General features: G+C 40.7%; 1 long non-coding RNA gene across 2 annotated transcripts in view; it reads left to right on the forward strand.

The window, feature by feature from the left end:
* The window catches only part of LOC137442002 (uncharacterized), a 363,940-nt gene that overhangs the window by 12,942 nt on the left and 326,884 nt on the right, over positions 1–24,114 (forward strand). The window contains exon 1 of one of the 2 annotated variants that reach the window (XR_010987558.1): positions 18,458–18,539. The exons of the other annotated variant lie outside the window; for it this stretch is intronic. This is a non-coding gene — a long non-coding RNA (uncharacterized lncRNA). Of the gene's footprint in view, positions 1–18,457; positions 18,540–24,114 lie in introns of those variants that run through there. 2 annotated transcript variants of the gene reach the window in all.

A 24,114-nucleotide genomic window follows, 5' to 3' on the forward strand; every position in this document is an offset into this window, starting at 1 on the left:
CAACTACCTGAAGGGAGGTTGTAGCCAGTTGGGCGGTTGGTCTCTTCTCCCAGGCAACCAGCACCAGAACAAGAGGACACAGCCTCAAGCTGCACCAGGGGAGGTTTAGGCTGGATGTTAGGAAGAAACTCTTCAAAGAAAGAGTAACTGGCCATTGGAATGGGCTGCCTGGGGAGGTGGTGGAGTCACCATCTCTAGGAGTGTTTAAAATAAGAGTGGATGAGGCACTTGGTGCCATGGTTTAATTGATTAGATGGTGTTGGGTGATAGGTTGGACTTGATGATCTCAAAGGTCCTTTCCAACCTGGTTAATTCTGTAATTCTAATTCTGTAATTCTATTTTATATTTATTCCTAAAAAAGAAGTGGCTAATGCTTCTCTCATTACTCACAGTAAGCAAAATGAATGTTAGATGACAGTATTATGACTGGTGTGAGGGTCTAGGCTGCTAGAAAGATTTTCTTCTTTTAGCACCTACTAAAGCTGTAGGAACACCTATTAAAACTATAAAGTAGAAATATAGGATCATGAACAGCATATTCACACCAAATGTAGCAGTTGTTCTTCATTTGAGCCATTTACATTTTTTCCACAGAAACAGAAATTTGCCAAAAAAACAGCTTTCAGGCCATATCTGTAATTACTGCTCATACTAAACTGCTGTGAGATGTTGGCAAATACCACACTGGGATCAGACTACATGGATTAGATTAGCTAAAAGGACTACTTGGCATTCGTTTTTTATTTCCACTGATGATGAGTCTTTTATTTCAATAGAATTGAAATGATGAAATGAAAAGATTCTGGGGGGACCTTAGAGCTGCCTTCCAAAACCTGAAGAGAGCCTACATTAAGGCTGGAGAGCGACTTTTAATATGTCTGTCTAGCAATAGGAGAAGGGAGAATGGTTGTAAGCTGAGGGAGAGTAGGGTTAGACTGGCTCTCAGGAAGAAGTTCTTCAATATAAGGGTGGTGGGACTCTGGAATAGGCTGCCCAGGGAGGTTGTTGATGCCTCCTCCCTGGGGGTCTTCTAAGCCAGGCTGGATAAAGCCTTGAGCAGCTATCATAGTATCATTCAGGGTTGGAAGGGACCACAAGGATCGTCTAGTTCCAACCCCCCTGCCATGGTCAGGGACACCCCACACTAGATCAGGCTGGCCAGAGCCTCATCCAGCCTGGTCTTAAACACCTCCAGGGACGGGGCCTTGACCACCTCCCTGGACAACCCAGCTAAGTCTAGTTGAGAGGTGTCCCTGCCTGTGGTGGGGAGGTTGGAGTAGATGATCTTGAAAGTCCCTTCCAACCTCAGCCATTTTATGAGTCTATGATTCTTTGATTTTTCAAATGGGGAATGGTAAAGGTTTTTCCCAAAACTTTATGAAGTTTAAAGCAGATGTTAGAAAACTCTGCAGATGAACAATACAGAAGCTGGTATTTTTGGTTGAGGTTGAAAATAAGAGTGCTGTCTTAGGCCATTATGCAAGTTTGAAAAAGTAAGGCTGGGTTGGGTGTTTTTTGGTGCTTTTTTGGTTGTTTGTTGGTTGTTTGTTGTTGTTGATTGGTTGGTTTGAATTTTGCCATTTGCCATATGCATACTGTTGCTATTAAAGCAATGACTACAGCAAAACTAGTTGTTTCTGGTCAAGATCGGCTTCCTGCTTAGGAATATCAGGCTGCCAAACTTTAAGCAAACAGCCAAATATTAACAAGCTATTTATTTTTTTCAATTAATTTTATTCTTTCAAGTGACTATATTAGAAATCAGTAGTTTTCCTTTACACTTCTGTGGAGGATTGTACACAGTCTACACATCTTTGTGTAATCTTGGGTTTTTCAGAGTTAATCATCTTCCAGAAGCTCACTTGTCAATGTTTGACTCCAGCTTTCCTGTCTGGAATCTGAACAATTTTAAAATTAAAAAAAAAAAAAAACAAAAAAAAAGAAAAAAGGGAGGTGCTGGAAATAAATTATGCCATTTGTCAGCATTGGTTTCAGATGATTCTGTACTTGAGAGAGGCTGCTGCTGGTGGCCAATTCAAAGCAGATGGGGATGTGTCTGGGGAGGGAGAGAGTGATGGCCACAGTCCCTATGCTGGCTGCCTGGCTGGGATGCCATGTGCTGGAATTACTGCAGATCATTATGGAGTGTAACTCAGCTTTTCTGCCTTGAATAGCACATTAGCCTTGCTCTTACACGTGACTCTTTCCAGAATTTAAAATCTGACTTCTGAATGTGCTTTTAAATGTTAATTTTTATGATAGAGAGGTGCCTTGACATCCCTCTTGACCCCTTTTTCCCCAGCAGTAAACACAGTATTGCACACTTGAGTTATTAGTAAGCAACTTCATCTAGCTTCATCTTTATAAATGGTCTGTATGCTTTAACACTGAATCAGCTGTATTGTCCATTGCCACAAACTCAAAGTAAAAAGGTCAATCAACATGCTATCCAGGGAGGAATATCAGACAGATTTATGACTGTACTGAAAGAAAAGCTTGAGGGAATGCTATAGACAAGACAAAAGAGATTTTTACAAGTGGTTCTGCATGGCAGGAACCCTGCCTTGGGCTGAAATGGCCTCAGCAGAGACTGCTAGAAAGTTGTCAGGGCAAAGATAGAGCCAGTTCCTTTTCCCCTCCATGTGCAAGATCATCGCTACCATGTACCAGAAGTACACGGCCTTCTGGGGCATTAAGAGTAGCTGATGTAGTCATTGCTGTTGGCTGTGGAAGTATCTCAGTTTTGCTCTGTCTGAGCAGGATATTTGCTTCTTGTGCCTGCCCTGTGTAAGCAGCTCCCATGTTGCTCACATGTCTCAGGGGATATTTGTTCAACAGATTGAATCAGCTGAGAATCTGATATGATATGGAGTTTGAAGGAAATACTGTCCATTTAGACACTTCTCTGGCATAGATTCTTACTACAGAAATTCTGCATTTGCAAAACTTGTGAGGTGCAGCCATGGCACAGAGTCTTTTTTCTGTGTGTGTGGCTGTGAATCTAAACTGATCAGCAGCTGAAATGAGACCCTGAACACTTCAATTGACTCTATACACTGAGCTTTAAAATTTCCCCAGTTACTTATTTATATTTTCAGCAGATTCTTTTTTCTTCTGATTTTTTTTTCTCTTCTTCCTTTCTTCCTTTTTTTTTTATTTCCCTGCCTTCTGCATCCACATCTTTCATCACCAGGCTGCAAGCTTAAGGGAGACATTGTGGCAAATACTGATGTGCATCTGGAAGGGCAGGATGCAGTCCTGAAGCTTCTCACCCTTTTCTTGCTTGGATAACTCTTCAATTAATTTTCTGAAGTTATTTCTCTCAAGGTGTAGTCCTGAAGCATTACAGCATGAAGTCATTAGTCATGAACAGAATCTTGACATCCTTCTCTCATACTGCAGATGATAAAGCTTCTTCTTGCTTAGAAAGCTGGAAGCTGCAGTGACGCTAGAAAACTGACTGGTGTTTGCACCACAAACCATTTCTCTATTCCTTGCAATTTCCCTGAAAACCTTGTAAGACCATCCTGTGGTCTTTATCTCTGCTTTCTTAGGAGTGAAAATGAAGAGATTCCACAGTTGTTGTTGCTCTGGAGTGCTGCCAAATTGTATTGCAAGTGCTTTTCTGAACAAAACACATGTATGAGTATCTTAATGTTGCCTTCCATGTATGGATCTTGGAATGATTACATGACATGGGTCTATAAAACTACTTGTTTTTGCTAAGTTCTTCAACTGTTTGCTATGGCCCAGCTCCCAAGGCTGGCTCTGCAGCCAGTGGCCTCAAGACAGTGAAGTGTCTCTTGAGAATCTTGTTGCAGACCTGAGACTCATTTTCCCATATAGATCAAATGCTTGATTTTTTTTTTTTGGGGGGAGTGGGTGAATGAGAGTTACACATATATTACCCATAGGTGTGCTACAGTTATTATTCCATTTCCTGGTGAAGTACTGTAATAAAAAATAGAGTTGTTATCATGCATATTTTGAGGAAGTTGGAAAATGGTAGATAAAAATTAATGATGTCTGGCACTGATTCCTTTTCTCCCCACAGCCTTCATAATGGCCTAATAGCACAGAGTAACTTTAAAGAGGCCAGAGACTACTTGAGGTTGCCAGAGCAGTGTAAAAGAGATGTGAAAAGACTTAAGAACCAGTTTGCCATATGCTTTTTAAATATAATCCCATCTTGACTCCTTTTTCCTTACACCAGTTTAGTTCATGTCCAAGCGATCACAGTGTTTCTGAAGTGCAAACTTCCACTGCTGAATAAGGTAAGAATAACAGAGACTGTAGGCATTCAGGCTGAAGGCAAAATACTACTTTTGTGATGTTGCTAATAAAAAACATATTAGAGGGGGACTGAAAGACAGGACTTTGTGCTGAACACTGAGTTTTCACCTGAAACTGATGCTCCTTTGGGTTCAATTGGAGGCTACTTTATTTATTTATTTTTTGTTAAATTCAGAAGTTGCTAATAATCCAACAGTTGCTGGTATTGAGTGTTTGTTTTAAAGGCAAGATCAGCAGTTAAAACTATAAAACTGATTCTATTCCCTTAAAACATTTTTGTGCAGTTCCTTTTCCAGTAGCAGCACAATAAATAGAAGAGGCAGGGGTAACATAGAGGATCTTTCAGGGTGAGAAGGTGGTGAGTGGGATATGGGCGTGCTGGAACGTGTCCAGAGAAGGGTCACGAGGATGAGCAGAGGGCTGGAGCACCTCTCCTATGAGGACAGACTGAAGGAGTTGGGGCTGTTCAGTCTGCAGAAGAGCAGGCTCTGAGGTGACCTAATTGTGGCCTTCCAATATCTGAAAGGGGCCTACAGGAAGGCTGGGGAGGGACTTCTCAGGATCTCAGGTAGTGATAGGACTAGGGGGAATGGAATGAAGCTGGAGGTGGGGAGATTCAGGCTAGATGTGAGGAGGAGATTCTTCACCATGAGAGTGGTGAAGCCCTGGAATGGGTTGTCCAGGGAGGTGGTTGAGGCCCTGTCCCTGGAGGTGTTTTAAGACCAGGCTGTATGAGGCTCTGGCCAGGCTGATCTAGTGTGGGGTGTCCCTGCCCATGGCAGGGGGGTTGGAACTAGATGATCCTTGTGGTCCCTTCCAACCCTGACTGATACTATACTATGAAATCACACAGCTTGTGGCTTTGTCCTTGCTTCAAGTCACAGTCTGCCGTTATGAAACAGCCACTTTGAGCTTGATTATGGAATCATTGGTAAATCAACAAAAACTAATTTTTTCATACCCTAAAGGTGGAAACTAAACACTGAAAGTTGTTTGACATAACATGGCAGTGGCTCTCCCCTGTCTTCTGTTAGTTCTGCCTAAAACTGCATGGCTGAGAAGTACATAATCATTTTTCATGTGATACCTTTCCAGATTGGCCTTGAGCTCACAGTTCACTGGTGTTTTGTAATTAATTAGTAATACATATATTGATTCTTGCATGTTCCACTGGGATTTAAACATATGCTAAGTACGTCACAGGTCATACAAAATTTGGTCATGAGATTTTCTAAATCATGTTAGATGCAATTTCTGTTTGAAGGCAGTTTTGAAAACCCTGTTAGCACATACCTGTCTCTTTCACACTTACTCACTGTTCAAAATGTGCCCTGTGGGCTGTGATTTATACTTGGAAATTACCTGACCTTACATCTACGGGGTTAGCATTATAGGATGAGAGCAGATGAATAAGGACTGGAAATATTCAATATTTTAATTACAACTAAACCAGGGATTATCAGGGGTTTTTGAAATCACATTATATTGGAGGACTTATATTTTCATTATTTTATTACTTCATTAGTTAAGATTCTGTGGAAGAAAAACAAATCCTGGTATAAGATTATTTGCTATGGTGCTTCCTATTTTCACTTACTTCTGAACTGTGTCTTTAGAAGCATGAAGCCACGGTGGAGCCAGTCTTTAATCCTTGCTACAGGGAGCAACTTTATGATTAAGCCCAGTAAGATTATCCTTGGTAACTAGTGTATGCTGTTGCAGTCTCTGACATTTATCCACCTGGAAACATCCCAACTCTGATAACAGAAAACTAAGCTTTAATTTCCAATTTTGATCCTTGAAATTATGCTGATACATCATCTTCTGGGGATGTTTATCGGGTGTAATTTAATCATGATTTTTTTTATACTTAGAGATTATACTATAGGTAAATTAAAATTGAAGCATTGAGGTGAAGTTGTCTTTTGCTATAATTAAATGATTGTGCAGTATTTACAATTACTTTATTTTTTACACACAATGCTGGTGGTATCTAGAGCTTTGTTTATCTATTTCAGTTCTATATTATTCATATGCTGATAGAAATGCATAATTTAATGTTTTCTCTCATGCTCTGTTTTCCAATTTCCTGACTTAATCCCTGTGAAACCTTATTAGTTGTGCTCCCAATGAATATTTATCTCACATTCACTTTATTTTGGCCTTTGTCCTAGTGAGAGAAGTTCTTGTAGCAGCATGTGTAGAACCAGAATATGACAAATGGGGTGCAATATCTTTCACTTAGATACCTGGAGTTAGAGTACCAACTCCACAGCTGGCATAGCAAGATTAGATCTGCATTCCATAGCAGCACAAAAATACTCCTGAAGTCAAGAGTGGTCTGATGTTCCTGCTAAAGGACTGTAGCAATCTCCAGTCAAGAGTCATAGATGTCATTAAATTCATGAAAACTGAGCCTGAAATTAATGCTAATCATCAAATCCAGAGTTTCACCACTTGGGAAAAACAAGCCATCTCTTGCCCCTTCTTGCTCTATGCATGGAACCGCAGGATTATGGCTTTAAAATATAAAGAGATAGGGAATCACAAACGTTGTGCCAGGGAAGGTCTAAAAGGATGTGACAAAGTGGCATGCTTCCATTTCAATCCTCCCAGCCTTTAATATAGTCATTGTTACAGTGTGTTTTCCCCTTTAAGGACTTTGGTTTCTTTCTTTAATGGCTGTACCATTTACCTTAGGGCAAGGGTTACTTCATGGACTTTGCCATTTTATTTCCTTTTAATTCTGTGGTGCACAGATGTAAAACATAAATGTGCAAATTATACATAACAGTTTAATGAAAGCTTCATCCTGGAACTCACACACTGTCTTCTGGTCTCTTTCTTTACTCCACCAATATGCACCTGGGCCGGAGTGCTAACCCTGCTCTTTGCAAAGGAGGGTAGGAAAAAGCTGGTATGAGATGTTGCTTAGACCAGTTATGTGTCAGCTGCATGAAGGTTCACCTTCAGAGTTCCCTCTTGACAGTGAGTTGAATGGAGAGGTGCTAGCAGCTCTGGGATTGAAGTGTGACAGTCCTCCTCCTTTGCTCAGGCTGGAGCTCTGGGGCCTTTCTCTCACCCAGCACGGAGGGAATATTTTTTAAACAAGGTTCTGGGAGCCCATTGACTTTCAATTGAGATTGAAGGTGATAAATGGCTTCCTTCCTTATTTCAATTTTATAGCACAGAAAAATGTGTTATGCTTGAATTTTCTGGCACCAGTTCCTGTGGCTTTTGAGAAAAGGTAGTAACTCATTCTAGAGCTTATTTAATTGTGATGAAACTGCTGGATTTGAAAGAAATTTCCCATTGTGCATGATTGTCCATTGTAGTGCTGTGTATTGATCTGAAGGACACAGGCTGCTCTTGGCTGCAGGTGTTTGAACTGAATTCTACACTGTCCTGCAGTAATAGCAGGTGAAAAGTTGGAGATCTATTATATAATAATAAAAACTGTGGCTGAGATTTTGGAACTTTTCAAATTAACATGTGACTTTTCACTAACTTCACTGTGAAAATTATTTCTTCATTTTACCTGGATTTATTTGGCATAGTCACATTGTTAAATTGAAAAACAAAGTTTGATGTCATTAAAGTAACTTGCAATGCTGAGATCTGTAGTGATATGGCTGCCCCTTTCAAAGAGTGAAACAAAGTAGATCTCTCTAATTTCAAGCTAAGAAAGTACCATTTTGACTAAGTGTTCTTTTGGGGCTTGCTCTGAGTTTTCTGTAACTAGTGGTTCTTCTCAGTTTCAAGGCCAACTGCTGTAAAAATTGCTATTACTTTATTGTGTCTATGCAGATCATCTCAGGAAATGGCAGCATTTAACAAAAGATGTGGAATTCTTTTTATGAATAACTTAAATTCTTTAATCAAAGAACCAGTTAGGTGTGTGTGTGTTTTGTTTTAAAGAAGGTAAATTGGCTCCTTAGTGAAGAATGATACCACTTGTGTGCTATGTCATTAAAGTGTTTGTCAGTCCTGCCATTTAAATCTGGAAAGAAATCCATTCCCTAAAGAAATAAAAAGGGCAGGATTGGTGGCCAAAAAGTCAGAGTGAATTAGTCATCAAAAAAATCTTTTATTCATGGAATAATAAGGGAGAGCTTCAAAAGACATGCTGCTGGCTTTTGTCACAAAAATGAAGTAAAAGGGATTTGCAAAGCTGGCTTCCTGACAAGATGTCACTTCCAGTTTAAACAGTACATAATTTAAAATCAAATGCAGAACCCGCTAATAATTTTTGTTCTTTTTTGAGTTTGTGACTTCTGTGGATATTTTAAGATCTGAAGGCTTTCTTTATCAAAGTATTTGTGGAAAGCCTTGCTCCTTGCAGGAAGTTTGGCCTACAGAATCTTTTTCATATGAAACTGGTCTCATTCTACCTTCATTAGCTCACTAGAGCAGCCGCTATACTGATTGGGACCCAAATGAGTGGGAATTTGGGCAGGAGGGATCCTTAGAGACTCAGACAGCCTACTTCCCCCTATCCTTTATTCAATACTACTTGTAGTGATTATATTTGTGCCTTTAGGCTTTAGCAGCTGGACTGTCAGGAGAGAAGTCTGTGTTTCAAAGCAAATCTCAGCCTCAAATGTGACAGTTTACTTTTTGCTTGTTCACTTTTTGTCTTTGCCTAAAAACCCACTATCTAGATACTGCACATTTTCATCCCTGTGGCCTGATCAAGCTTGTTCTGAGAAGTATTTGAAGGGAGAAAGATTTTCTTTCTTTATGGAAGCATGTAAAAAAACCCCACTCCTTTTTCATTCTTCTTCCTGTTTAACACCTTCCCCCTCCCCCCAGCTTCAGTGGTTAAAATCAGTAAGGGTTTTGTTGTAGAAGTGCTTTGAAAGCAATTTGCTAAAACAGGAGAGTTCTAGGAGAGCCTATGAAGTGTCAGTTTTGGACTGGGGAACAGAGAGGCTTGAGCAGTGAGAATGAACACTTGCACTCACAGAATGTATGGAAATAGGGGCAATTTGTTCCCCTGCCACTTCAGGAGAACTCTTTGAGACGATCAGAGGATTTGATAACATTCAGTCAAGTGTCCAACTCTGGATTTCATTTGAGACAGAAGTAACTCTGTTACTTAATTCCTGTCATGTAAAGTCGTTTTCAGCAAAAGAAGAATCATATCTAGAGTCTATAAAACATGAAAGATCTCTGGGTTCAAAGACCTAGTACTGGAAGAAAGCTTCTCAGTAACATTCCTGACCCTCTTTATTTTTCACCATGCTGCAGCACAATTCTTGGATTTTTCTTTTTTTCCCTAGAATACGGAGGAGTAGTTTAGAAATGTCATACTTGGTATGCATAACGATAATTAATGTTCATTCTGTGCTTCCAATGAAAGATTGTAAATGAGAAAAATGAAATTTTACAATTACATTTTTATCTACTGGATGATGGCACTGCCATAGTGTATGACCTCCTAACTGTGTCACTGGGTCAGCTTCAGTGAAATGTACCAACATACACTCTGCTCTTGTTTTGGAAATACAGCAGGCAGGGAGTCTGCACTGCTCTATGCTTGCTTAGCATCTACCCAGGCTCCACCTTGTAATCATAATGGCTTGATATCCTTCTTGTATCAGTTTGACCTGATGTAATTACAATGCCTTCAAAAGACTGTCTCCTCATTTTATGTGAACAAGACACGATTTAGACCTAAAAATGTAATTTCAGATTGATAGAATCCAAATTCAGTAATGCTGTGTAATTAACATATCTTTGTATTCCTGCATTCAGATTGAATTTCCATTATGTTACTGCTATCACAACAGGCAAGGTGAGGTACCGCCTGTGTTATCCATTACTGTTGTGGAATGGACGAGCTGTGTTTTATTGTCTAAACCTGAATCGGTTTTGCTGTCTGAAAAGGTACCAATCTGTTGTAACAAAATGCCATTGCTGCTATCTTTCTCTGGTTAAATACCACTGATCTGAGTAGGAAGTGGTCATGTTACTGATGTCTCCAAGCTCAGATCACATATCTGGCTGCTTTTCATCTGTGAAAACTTGGACTATGGATCCCTTGACTGTAGAACCAGCAACTTTGATTTATTGAGGCTGCAGGAGCTCTAAATAACATGTGATGTCAAACACTGGAAGGGTTAGCAAAGGAGGGTTTGACATTCTTTGGTTCTCCACTCATTTTCCCTTCACAGAGTCCAGAAAAGTTTCAGGTTTGTGGGAAAGGTCACAGCCCTTCATCTGATCTTCCTTGCTTCTTAGACTTTATGTGCAATGGCTTTGAAGTAAGACACCTCTATTTCCTTTTGCAAAGTCCTCCCCTTACGGGAATAGAGCATCTGAGTTTGCTTTGGAAGAACACTGCTTGGTTGGCTGAGGCCCTGGAGCACTACGCAACATACCATGGCTAGAATTGGCCTGTCTTCCTTATGGTCCCTGTGTAGGTTTCTGTGGAAAGCAGGTGAGGGAGCATTTTGGCTGATAATTGGACTGTTGTGTGCTCCCTGAACTTCCAGATGTTAGTAGGAATATGAGACAAAAGACTGATAAACACGACTGTTATGACTGTTATGACTGTTAAAAGGCTATTTATTAATAAATAAACAGCGATTAATAAAAATATTAATAATATTAATCATAAAAATCCTCCCCAAAAATATTAATAAAACCTATTTACTGGTTTGAAATATTCGGTTGTGGAACAGATATCTCACCAGCAGGAATAAGTAACAATTTAAACAATATGTACAAAAAGTCCAGAAACAACAAACAGCACTTTAAAGAAAAAAGGAACGTCGGCAGTGAAGCCGGAGATAGCCCACAAGGCGGGGGGGACGGACACTCCAGACTTCCCTAAGGCAACAGACCTGCAATAGATGCTTATAAAAATCTGATTTCCTCATTACTCACTGGTCCCGGGGCCCTTGTGTGGGCTTTAAACAAAACCAAAATGGCATTGAGCACGTGGAAGCTGCAGGAGCATGGTTTCACTTTCTGTTGGTGTCTGCAGCTTGTTGCTGAGACAGGATTTACTCCTGAAGGCTTTGTAGCTGAAACCTTTGTAGAAAAGAGTTTTTTCTGCTGCAATTCTTCGCAGTGACACTCGTTGCCTCTCCCAATAAAACGAAACTGTCCCGGGGAGTCAGCTCCCCTGGTGCTTGCCTCTCGGCCCGGCAAAATGTGTCTGTCTGCTCCTGGGCTTTACAACGCTAAGACAGCCAGGGGTCTTTGCAGTCTTGCTCCGGATAAACTGAAACACCGTTCGGCTTCCAAGCGAGGCTTGTGATTCCTTCCAGAGCATGGACAATTGCAAGGCAAGGCTCTGGCTCTTTGGGCTGGTACTTAGAGATTTCCCGAGACAATAATGGCCAGTCACAACACAGATTGAGGGATAAAACCCCGACACTGTCACCTATAGAAAGGCTTTTCTCCAAACGTGGCCAAAAGCCCGCCCACTTGGGCTCTAGGACATGTTCAGACAAGCCTGGGCGATGAAAAACCAGACCTGAAAAACCTGAAAAACCAGACCTAGTAGCTCCTGCCTCATTGTCTGGTTCAGAGCATTTTTGAGGCTTTTTGTCCCTTAGGGACAATGACCTGGCTTTTCCTCTTTATTTCCACCCCACCCTCACTCCCCCAGATGCAACTCACTTCCCCCAACGAGTACCTCCATTGTTTGTCATATCCACAGGCTAATCTCAGATTTAGTCTTTTTCCACTGGAGCTGGAATACATGGAGAGATAAGGAAGTGCAGGGTAGGTGCAAGTAGTGCCAGTGTTGCTGTTATTAATCTTTGTTTCTTTCTCTTTACTTCAGCTGCAGCAGACAAAAAGGTGAGAGGATTTGCACACCTCTGGAACCTTTGGCCCTTCCTTTGCGCTGTCTTCTGCTTTCCTTTTACCAGATTAAAAAAGCTGGTGGTCAGAGGGAGAGTCTCCTGGGGATGAGCTCTGAGTGGGAGGAGTTGTTGACCCTTTTGCCAGCTTTTCTTCTGCCTTCCCTGGCTTGATGATAGAAAAGGCTGGTGGGCATGTGTGCCTTCAAAATGTAAGGCTTCTTAGGATGCCACTGAACAGGTGGTAGCATTTGGCTTGTTGTGTTATGAGATTTGGCTTTTGAGCAAAAGGTTCATTACAAAGCACCTCAGGTGTCTTCATTTTCAGTATTCTCAGGCTTATGTTACTCCCCCAAAAGGCCAAACATTTTCTGAATGCTGTCAAATGTTACTCAACTACTGACCAATCCAATTTGTTCTTACAGGTTAAACCCATGTTTATACTGCAAAGGTGTGTGAAATAAAGGGAGAACATAAGTGGCAAGTCTGTGTACTGTGTGTCAGAGAAAATGTTTGTTTGAATTACAAATATTATAAAAAATACAGATTTTTTCATATGAAGACATAGGCAACCTCAGCAGCAGTCGAAGAAATGTTCTGGCTGACCCTAGATGACATCCGTTTTGAAAGACACCCTTCTGGTCAGCCTACACTGCTATTGCTTTTGACAGATCTGTGCTTCCGAAGAAGTGAAACAGAGCTCACTCTGTAAATCACTTCATCCATCTAATAATTAGGGTGAAAAATTAGTTTAATAAAGTGAATGTAATGACTGAGTTTTAGCTCTGTGCTGGCTTGGAAAGTTACTGAGATTCTTTTTCCTCTAGATTTGCATATCAGAGTCATTCTCTGATGAATATGTGTCTCTTTCAGACTCATAAGTCCAAATTTGATTAAACCGGGCTTCATTCCATATTTTTCCTATTAGTATTTCATACATGAGAACAAACCTGAGAAATATTCCTGCTGAAATTTTAAAGTTTCTCACTGCAAATTCAGGACTTCATTGAAAACAATTTTTCAAGATGTTAAGTTAGCATATTCTTTAATGAAAATGGAACTTAACTTTTGGTTGTTATGTATCGAACTCAGAATGTTCTCCTGAGTGTTTGGCCCACTAATAATACTGGCTCAGCCAAGTATAAAAGAACCATTTTAATTAATTTTCTTTTAGAGAGTGGCTTTGTGTTTGCTCATCACTGATTTATTAGTACTATTAATGATTTGGTGTCAGCAGCTGCAAGTAGGGTGTATGGAAGGTGATTGTGCCTGGTTCCCCGCTCCAGGTTCAGAAGTGAAATAGTGATTTTTTCACTGTAGAGGACAAATAGTAGCAGAGAAGTAGTGATGAAGAGGACAAGGAATTTTCTACTCATCCAAGTCTACTTCTGTGCTTAACCTGCTGGACACAGTCTTTTTGTGAGTGTGTGTGTGTGAGAGAGACTTGCTCTAGAAGACAGGCAGATGTTGGTCTCTTCTCCCAGGCAGCCATTACCAGAACAAGAGGACACAGTCTCAGGCTGCGCCAGGGGAGGTTCAGGTTGGATGTTAGGAAGAAGTTCTATACAGAGAGAGTGATTGCCCATTGGAATGGACTGCCTGGGGAGGTGGTGGAGTCACCGTCATTGGAGGTTTTCAGGAGGAGACTTGATAGGGTGCTTGGTGCCATGGGTTAGCTGTTTAGGTGGGTTGGATTGGTTGATGGGTTGGACGCGATGATCTTGAAGGTCTCTTCCAACCTGGTTTATTCTGTGCAATTCTATGTAATTTTCTGCGTGTAGAGCAGAGTAACAAAGCACAGCACAGACTGTACTGCAATGGAGCTGTTTCAATAGAGAAAAAAAAAAAGTGTGTTAGAAATGTAGTTTCAGAAGTGGATTCCTGGAAATTCTTTTTAATGCAAATGTCAGGTCACTTAAAATGTTCAGGGAAAATTCAGCTGTCACATTTTGCCTATCAATTTGAAGCAAATGATCTCTAAGGGCCCCTTCAACCTAAGCCATTCCTGTGATTCTATTGGCCTGGTGTGGAAATGCTCAAAGACATTCAGGTTAGTCGAGAAAGTGAAAAATGTCCAGGCATTAAGGACTACTAGGCATTGCTCAGTAAGCTGTAAAACCAAATGTACAGAACTCCTCTACTCTGCTATTAAATGCCCATTTTCTCATCTAGGTAGGATGAGAAGTGCAAGGATTGGCTACACCCAACATAACTTTGTTTTTGTGTCAGTGTATCTTAAGTTTCAGATCTTCAAAGTTCACCATCATAGTTGCTTACAAGCTGGGCTTTTCAGCATTGAGGGAAATGTCATCAACTCTCTTAAACAAACCTTATAGAATTAAAGAATGGCTTGCATTAAAAGGGACCTCCAAAGATCATCTAGTCCAAACCCCTTGCAGTGAGCAGAGACATCCTCCACTAGATCAGGCTGCCCAGAGCCCTGTTGAGTCTGACCTTGAATATGTCAAACTGCTGCCTTTCCTCCTGTCACTGCAGGCATTTGTAAATAGTCCATTTCCAGCCTTCTTGTAGGTCTCTTTCAGGTGCTGCAAGGTTGCTATTAGTTCTCATATCCAGCTTCTCATCCACCAGCACATCCAAGTCCTTTTCTGCAGGGCTGCTCTTAATCTCATCATCTCTCAGCTTGTATTGCTATCTAGGATTGCCTCAGCCTTGGTGCAGGACTTCACAATCTGCTTTATTGTAGCTCAGGAGGTTCCCCTGAGCTCATCTCTCAGCACATACTTTGTATGTGCCATTCTCTTTTTTCCCAAACATAAATACAGTGTGCATTTCAGATCGCTGGTATTTTATGCATCTTGCATCAGTATGTAGAAGTGGAAGCTAAGTTAGTTCATTGCAATGATTCACATTCTGTCTGAGGAACACAAACATTCTCTGATGAGACAGGGAACTGAAGCATATTAATGCAGTTGAAATTTTTCAGCTCTTAAAACAGACAGAAAAAATTGTTCCGAGGAATAAGCCTAGAATAACTATTGTCACTGTCTGAACAAGCGCAGTACGGAGGCAAGTGGTCTGCATCTCTGTGGCCTTGTACTGTGTTCTGGTTAATTTTTATCAGATGAGCCATACCTGAGCAGAAGGTGTGGGATCTTGATGGTGTGCTCCTTCTGCTGATCTGGTTCCCAGTGTCGGGGAGTATTGTGTCAGTCCTGCTATCCACTGAAGAAAAAGTAGAAGTGAGGTTTTAAATTCTTTTGGTCATTAGAGGATGCTCTTTCACCTTAAGGAGTATTAACAGAAAGCAATGATGATACCTGGGAAAAGTTTCCAGAATATACTCATCTGACAAAGAAGTGGATAGAGGATATTCAGCTTTATCTGACAGCTTGCCTGCTAACATACCATTTCCCATGCTACGCTTAGCTGCTGTGACTGCCTGGCCACCTTCTCATCGGATCAGGGCTCTGTACACCCTGAGTGGTTTGATTACATTTCCTCTTTTAATAACAATAATTAGTGAAGGTTTCTTACGAGGCTCAGAGGAAAACAATTGAGCATTTTTCCTGTGCATTGTTGCCTATTTTTCTCTGAGTCTGCTACACTGCATAGACGTGCCTTGTGTAGAAAGGCTTTTGCAGTCCATGGGGGAGGCAGATGTATTTCATTTGTGATTTCAGTGATTTCCATGTATGAGAGGATCCTTAGAGATGTCTGTGCATGAAATGAATGCAGCTGTTCAGGTTGTTGCCTAAAAGAACAAGCATATGGAAATTAAATATGCCACTAAGATGGTCTCATTTTCACCCTATTCTCAGTGATGTAAGTGTCCATCTGTCTGGCCATCACTGAACCTTCACTGTCATTTACCACCAATACCTCTCCTCCACCTACTGCCAACTACTTGCTCATTCCACATTCTTACACATCACTACAAACTGCAGGCTATCTGTAAGGAGACTGCAAACCATTGCTCCCTTCCCCACCAGCTTATTTAGTTTAGTTCCCCACTCTGCAAGACAGATAAGTGAGGGTGAAGAACCAAATCTGAGCAGAGAAAGAATGTCACCTTGGCCAGCACTCTAGTGTCTGCTTCTCTCCACTGCATGGGCTGTCCCAGATGAAAGCTTAAGATTTCATACTGTTATATAAAGACACCCCAAGAACTTTCCTTACCCTTTACAATGGAGTGTTGAAATTCTAAGCCTGGCTAATATGTACTCCTTGGAAAAACACCTTCTCTTCTTTTTCTGTGTTCCTGATGTACCTCACAGTGTCTCTGCCTGAGAGGTGTGCCAGGAAGTAGAAGTATCCAGGTGGCTTGAGCCATTGCAAGGAGGTTCCTGTTGGCAAATGTAAGATTTTTGTTGAAGTGACCTGAGACTCTGGCCTGTCATTTTTGTGAAGTACTTCATGGTTTAAAAATACCTTGTACTTTTTTTGTAAAATACTCTGCCTTGAATCATCAAAGGGTTATTGAAATCACCCCAAAGATAGCATGAGTTCAGCTAATAACTTTAATCTGTGTGCTCCTATTTCCTGTGGTCTGTTCTTGGGCCAGACTGTGCTTTATCCAAGCAGGCACAACGTGCATCACTACATATATGATGAAAGGGTTGAAAGTTTCTGTGCTGCTATGCCCAATGTGTTGCTACTAAGATGTAGTCATAACTGAATGCTGCTCTGACAAAGAAGGGTGCAGAGATAGAATGACATAGCAGGGATCCCTTTATTCCTCTGTCTGTCTCCCCCTTCCCACATGCTCCATCAGATTTGGTTGGGTGCAGGGGACCACCATCCAAGGTGGTTCTGTCAAACAGCTGGACACATGCTTCTCTAGGGCAGCTGTCAGCTCCAGGTGAGACTGTGCACACTAAGTGACAATACAGCTGTGCATTACAGCAAGTGCTAGCACGAAGACTTTGCGCTAGAACTCTTCAGGTGGGAACATGTCACAGTTTTGTATGTGTGGGAATTTTGTCTGCTGAAGAGTGGATGGCAGCTTGATGTGGGCTTTGGTGTTTCTCAGAGAGGCAATTCTTTTTGTTATTTTGAAGAGACATCTCCAGTGGTACTCAAGCATCTCATTTAGATTTCTTTGCTAGATTTTGTCTATGTCCCTTCTGATGCAGCTAGGAATTTGTTATAATTTAACCTTGAACCTGAAAAGTTTTTGCGAGCTCAAAGGCTGAAATACTTCTAACTGAAAAAGCTGTCACTTTCAATTCATCTGAGAAAGAACTAAAGCAATCCCACTATTTCACTTTTCTTTGCTAAATACTGAGTATGAATCAGTTAACTCAGGCTTCCTTCAGCCAGGGCCAGCAATACTCTAGAGGGCAGGCTTTGCTTGTGTTAGAAAGAAGCAAGTCCAAACTCAATCAGCCCAAATAACATTTCAACAATTTAGCTTTCTTTTTATTCATAAACCAGGCAAATCAATAATTGTTTAAAAGGTGAAGGTTTTAATTTGCTGGCATTACATGAGAAGTAAAGGCAGCGTTAAAGTAAAGATACTATTGTGATGAGGACATGATGTCACTTCGAATTTGCAAGTCACCTTTTCAGTGGTGTGGGCTTTTCTTTCCCGTTGTGATAAGTAGGTTTTGTGTTGAAAATTAGAAAAGGTCAGCATCTAGAAATCCAGTTAGTTTAAGATCTCTTGTTGAGCTGGTTCCAGTGTCAGAGGATACAACATTTTAACAACTGGTAAGGAATTTGCTGGGAGGTCTCTGGTGGTCCCATTAGCAGTGGTATGTGTCACCTGGCATTGTCTTAATCTGGTGAAAAATTCAGAGGTGACACACATTGTTTTACCCTATAAGGTCTGAGTTAGTTTATATGGCTGTGCGCTTAGAGACAGATAGATGGCTGGGGGGATTAAAATACTCTTTAATTAAAGATGTTTGTAATTCAAATATCAGTGTGTTCTGAAATGGTATAACTGCACTGTGATCTGTGGAATTGTACAGTCTGCTTCCCTTGAGGATCTTCTCAGGCCTGCTGTGGGCACAGTCCTGGTGTCACAGCCTGTGTGTATGATGCAGGTGGACTCTGCAGTAACAGAGGCTCAGCAGCACTTTGGCATGGTGCAGAACAGCATTTCTTCTCCTTGCCTGTGCAGCTGCCAACCCACTTCTGGTCATCTCTGCATTCAGCTGAGATGTACCAACATGCACTCAGTTGCCAAAATCAGTATCTCGAGTGAGTGATCCTGGAGACTGGAGTCTGCAAGAATGCAAAAAGAAACTGACTTTATTCAGTGTTATATGATTCTGTTTATTTCCTAAACATAAAAGCTAAGGGAAAAAAATAAAAGGATAAAGAAAAGCTCTGGATTGATGAATGAAATCCTGTTTTCCTTCTCATTGCACCGGGGCCAGTCAGTAAAGGTAGAGAAATAATCATCCTTGTGTGTGGCTGTGCTTCAACTGAGTGAGGAGGTTGAGATCTGTAAAAAGAAGGTGAGAGACAGTATATAATTAAATACCAGTTTGAAATGTCTGTCTTCTAATTGTGGTGTGTTTATACAGCAATTTTGCTTTTTTCTTTTGCTCTGCTTTCTCCCCCGACTTTTACAGCTCACCTTTTAAGGCATTCACAGTCTGTGGGTATGGGGTGATATGATTAATAGCCTGTATTGATTTTTTTTGAAATGAGGAGAAACAGTAGCATGAAGCAGGGAATAGCAGACTTAAATTTTCCATTATGTTTTCACTCCTGGAGAGAGTGCTTGGCAATGGTTATTTCTATTGGAATGTCAGTGAGTTTCTGAATATCAACAATCTTCTCTTGTGTGTCTTTTAAGGCTGATAAATGCTTCCATTTACTTTTTATTTTTTTTCCTCCTGCTAAATTCTTGATTCTTTTAGGAAGTGAACATATTAAATGAGATTTTAAAACAAAGTGTCAGAAGAAATAGATGAGTTGTCTGTCTGTCGGCACACGATCACCAAATGAAGTGTACATTAAGATGCTGGAGCAATGAAGCGTGCAGATAGAAAAGATCATTTTTAAGGGATATGTGAAATTTAGAAAGCCAATTACTATTCTGCCAATGGATAATTTTTCACTAAACTTGTCCCAGCAAAAGTTTAAATGTCTATTAATTAACGTTTAACTGATTCTTAATGGCAGTGAAGTCTAGTGACAGTATGACTTCCACATGAAAATGAGCCTGATGTTGGCTCTGTGGAGTAGGGAGATACATCACTGTTAATATGGTAGCCCATTTATAACCCTGGTGTCTTCATTCAGTGGCATTCAAGGGCAATGAAGTGAGAATATCATCATCAGTTTGGGTAGAAATGTAAATTAGAAGTATGTCAATATGGTGGCTGTGCACCAGTGTGAAGGTCGGGGAGAAACACAAGAGGAGCTTCAGGAACTGGGAGCTGTGGGAAACTGCTGACCACAGCCACTCTCAGCCACAAGCTCCTGTGAGCAAACCCCGACCCTGGGCTAGGGAGACGCCTTGTGCTTCATCAGAACATTGCCACCAGAGGCATATGAGACGTACCTAAACCATGTTCCACTGACATCTAGTCCTGTCTAGTTCTGTCCTGTCTTTGTTGTAATCGAGGTTGCCAGTAAGCCACTAAGTGTATTTAATGCTTCAAATTTTAACACACACCTAAATTCCTGTCTTCATCCCAGTCCACCCTGTCCACACCATAAAAAAGATAAAAAAACCCATCTCTCTTGCTGCTGAGGGACAGCTTCTCTCACAGGTCTCACAGAGGGGTCTGAGTATCACCAGCACAAGTGGGAGGAACAAAGCAGTAATGTTCTCATCTGCCATCTGGATTCAAATAGACCATATTGCTGTAAGACTGCAGGAGCAAACACAAGCCAAAGCTGAACTCGAGCAGCCACTTCATTTTCTAAGGCATAGGATGCAAACTTAGTGGGCCAAGCAGTGCACTCAATGTACACAAATGGATGTAAAGATGATAGATCCTGTCGATACCACTGAGTTTTTTGCTCCTGCAGAAATTTATAGGACAATTTCTGCCCTCTGTATGATTCAGGAAGGAATTTGGTCAGTACAGTATTTTAAAAATAAGCTGTGAGATAAGCAGGGCTGTTGGTTGGGTCCTTTTTCCTTTTCTCAAGTATTTTACCTTAAAAAAGTGTGTTATTTCAGAGGTACCGATCAGCTGTCATTCTGGCCTAGATATTTTCTGTTCTGAACCTGGCATCTGTAATTTCCAGTTATTTTTATTTCTAAGCTGCTGAGATAAGAGAAAGATTAGGAAAACCCTCTCCCTCTCATCATGTATGGGTGGATGGAGAGTAGCTGAAACTCCAGATAATGATCTCCTTGCAAAATCCTGTCCAGTTCTGCCTTAGGCTTGAACTTTCTACAGAGCTGAAGATCTTGAAGGGAAATCAGTATTGCTCACGTGAACCACTGTCCCTGTAGCTGTCAATGAGCCTTTCCTCTCTTGCCCATAGGGAGCAAGACACCACCACCTTCCTTTTGCCACAGCACTACCATGGAAACACTGTGATTCTATGTATAGGCATAGGAATGGAGCAGAAGCTGTGGCAGGAGGAGGGACTTGCCCATGTTAGTTTTTGCCAAGAAGTCTCTGAAGATTTCAAGATAATGAAGAAATATAAATACAGCTTTCCTCTTCTTGACTGAGAACTGCAACCTATGTGAAGGCTAGTCTTATAGACGTTGTCTTGCTCCTTTATCCAGAGTTAGTTTGGAGAAAGGCTCTGAAACTCTGGAAAGTATGTGCAAGTTTCCAGGGGGTCTCAGTACAGTTCCACCAGGTACTTTTGTTGATGTCCCATTGGTTTCCAAGTGCAATACTTACAGTTACTGAATATGATATTAATGACTCAACAGTTTGAGAGATAAAGCCTTGAATTTATGTGGAACTTTGTCCCTAAACAGAAACTAAGACCTTGTGTGTTTCATGTTTCCACTCTTGATTCTGGTCTTTTCTCCATTTCTCTTAATCATCCTCTGTTCCTTGGGTATGAAGAAGAAACCTCACACCAAGAGCATCAGTGAGTCTTCTTACTACAATTTTGCCCCATTTAGAAATGTGTATGATAACTGCATTGGTAAATCAGTTGACATAAAGAGTCAATGCTAAGACTTGTTTCAGGTTTCCTTTGCTTTTGTTTTGCATGGCTCTGACTGTTAAAAACAGTGTAAGAAGACGTACCTCTGTATAAAATTGAATTTGACTGCAAAAGATTAATTGCTTGTGTAAATAATTGTAGAACTGGATCAAGCACCTTTGGTTCAAAATAATATGCATGGATGCTTGAAATATGACCAGTAATTAATTCAGTGAAAGAGAAAGTAGAGGATTTGAGCATTACTAGAGTAAGTGTAGTGTTCTGGAAAAGATGTTCAGAAGATGATGCTTAACCATCTATGAAATCTTTAAACTTTTAGAAAGGTTGCCCTGAAACTTTTAATTTTAAGATAGGCAAAATGGTTTATATTGAATTAAGATGGACCTTATTTTTTCCTCTAAACATGAAATAAGCTCAGTTTAGCATTTTCTTTGCTGCTGTGTTCCCCCTCCTCCCCTCCAATTATGGTATGTGTGTTAGTCTTGGTCTCATGTGAGATATTTCTTCAGTTTGATTAATTTACCTTTATTCAGTGTTGCTGAAGAGACGATGTTCAGAATTCAAAAGCCAGTCCTGATTAACTGTAACAGGACCTACAAAGTGGAATTTTAAGTACAATGAATTGTAAGTTTGTGTTCCCTGTCATTTTACTTGTGATATTTAATAGTGTTTCTATTGGCATGTGCAGATTGTACATTGTGTAAGTTTTAGTAAAAGCTCAAATCCTCATGCACACTCGTAGCTCTAGTACAGTGGGTTTACTGTGGGCTTCATTATACTTAATAGTTTTTTTTAAGTCACAAATACTTGTAATTCTATCAATAGCCTGTAACATGTCCTGGCTCTCTGAGTATTTATACATGTGAGAAATATGTTCTTATCACAGAACTGCAGTTTGTCTTGTTTTGGGAAGTGAGAAGAAGAAATTAAAGGACACAGTGGAGAGAAAGTGTTCAATTTTCAGGTGAAAGGAAGTGGAGAGACGTAGTTCAAAGTGTTGGGGAAGAAACAGTTTGTTTAAACATTTCTTGGCACACATCTCCTGCATCTCAGTAGCTGAGAAGGAGAAGTAATGGGCAGATTCTGATCCAGATGCTTTGGGCTTTTTTGTAAGACAAAATTATGAGCAAAATAATGAGCAAGTAGTTGGCTGGCTAAAATTATATGGTGCCTCCTATCCTGTGCATTGATGTCATCAGAGAAGGAAACAGGAAACATTAAAGAGTGCCTTAATAGTATGAGGAAAGTGTAATGAGGATCAGTCACTGGATGCTGAAGTCAAATTCAGAAGAAATTAGACAAATGTGACAATATGTTTGCAGTGGTGCAGCTGAACTGCACTGGGACAAGCCAGCTGTTGGAGGGGCAGTTTCTCTGTCCCCTAAAGCTTTGTAGCCCTTCTGCTAGCTGAAGCACAAGTGGTGAGCACTGTGTAAGGCAGAAACTTGATTTCTGCACAAGTGCTGCTCTCTGAGCTGAGGAGTTGGTGGTGTGTAGGTGTGCCTGTACACTTAGCAGGTTCAGCCACACTGACAGGACTATTCTCATCAGTTGACAGACACAGGCTCTCATCATGGTTAGCCAAAGAGTGGGCTGTAATTAGCTGCAGTACAGATTATGGACCAGTTTAGAAAGTAGGGTAAAATTACTGGAAATCTCATCTAATTGGATTATATCTTGCCATTTAAGACTCTAAGCAGTATTATCCTGTGCTGCTAAAATTAATCTCTTTTTTACTCCTGTCATGGACTGCATTAAAATGCTGTCAGGAGTGTACTGGAGCTGAGCACTAGAGTGTACAGCCCAGCTGTTCTGTACAGCCACCACTGCTGCTTCACAGCCCTGAACTTTTTTAGATTATATAATCTTAAAGTTTAAATATTATATAAAGACTTGAAAAAAAAAAAGGCAAAGCTAAACTAGTAACTAGGGTGAGATTAATAATTCAGAACATCAAAATGAAAGATGAAAGTCAGGCAGGCAATAGGTGAATGCTTACGTTCTGCTGACCATACATGTTTTGGTATGAAATACTTTCTCATCAAGTGGCAAAATGGCTTGTGGTAAGCCTGTGGTACAGCTGCCCTTTCACTGCTGAGTACAGGTTTATCTGTATTTTAAGAACAGACAGAAAATTATATTTGGTTTGCACATGCCAATAGAAATAAACTGCCCTTTTTTTGTGTGTGTGTGTGTGTGTGGTGGTGCTTTTGTTTTTGTTTTGTTTGTTGGTTTTGTTGTTGTGGTTGGTTGGTTGTTTTCCATTATGAGTTTCTCTTCTGATCTCCTGACTTAACCTCTGGTTGTCTGTGTATAAAAGGATGTTGCCCTGTCTTCATTGCTATTTCCCTATCTTCCTTTTTGCCTTTCTCCTTTTCAGCCTCCAACACCCTTTGGCCTCCCACCCACGTTTGGTCTCCCCACTCCTTTCAGACTCCCACTGTATCTTGGTCTCTCACCCACCTTGGGTTGTGAATGTAGCAGAAACTTCTCTGATTTGTTCATTCCCAAACACTGCATACCCTGGGCAAAGCAGAGACCAGCATCTGTGATTTTTTTTGATACAGACTTGGTGAAAGGCAAAAGGCTAGGACTTACACCTTTTAGACTCTTGGTTGCAAAGCTCCACAGGCCAAAGATTGTGTCAGGGTGGGAGTGGTGGGGGAGAAGAGGTCAATGTGATCTGAACTGTAGCTTACAATAATTTCGTTAAATTGTAATCTTTGAGAAGGAGCTTGGCTGTTGCTTTTTAAAGAATGTGGGGCTGAGTTGCTTCCTACCAGGCTAAGCATTTGTACTGATTCTTCCATGGCTTTGTCCCTTTTCCTTAAAAGCAGTGAAGAGAAACCAGATTTTGTAATTAGCTGAGCACCAGTTTGTCTCTAGTTGGAGTATAATTTCACAGTACATGCTGAATACTGTTTGCTTGTTGTTTGA

The sequence above is a fragment of the Melanerpes formicivorus genome, unplaced genomic scaffold, assembly GCF_026170545.1.
Source record: "Melanerpes formicivorus ecotype bairdi unplaced genomic scaffold, bMelFor1.0.p_v2 SCAF_6, whole genome shotgun sequence".
Classification (NCBI taxonomy): Eukaryota; Metazoa; Chordata; class Aves; order Piciformes; family Picidae; genus Melanerpes; species Melanerpes formicivorus.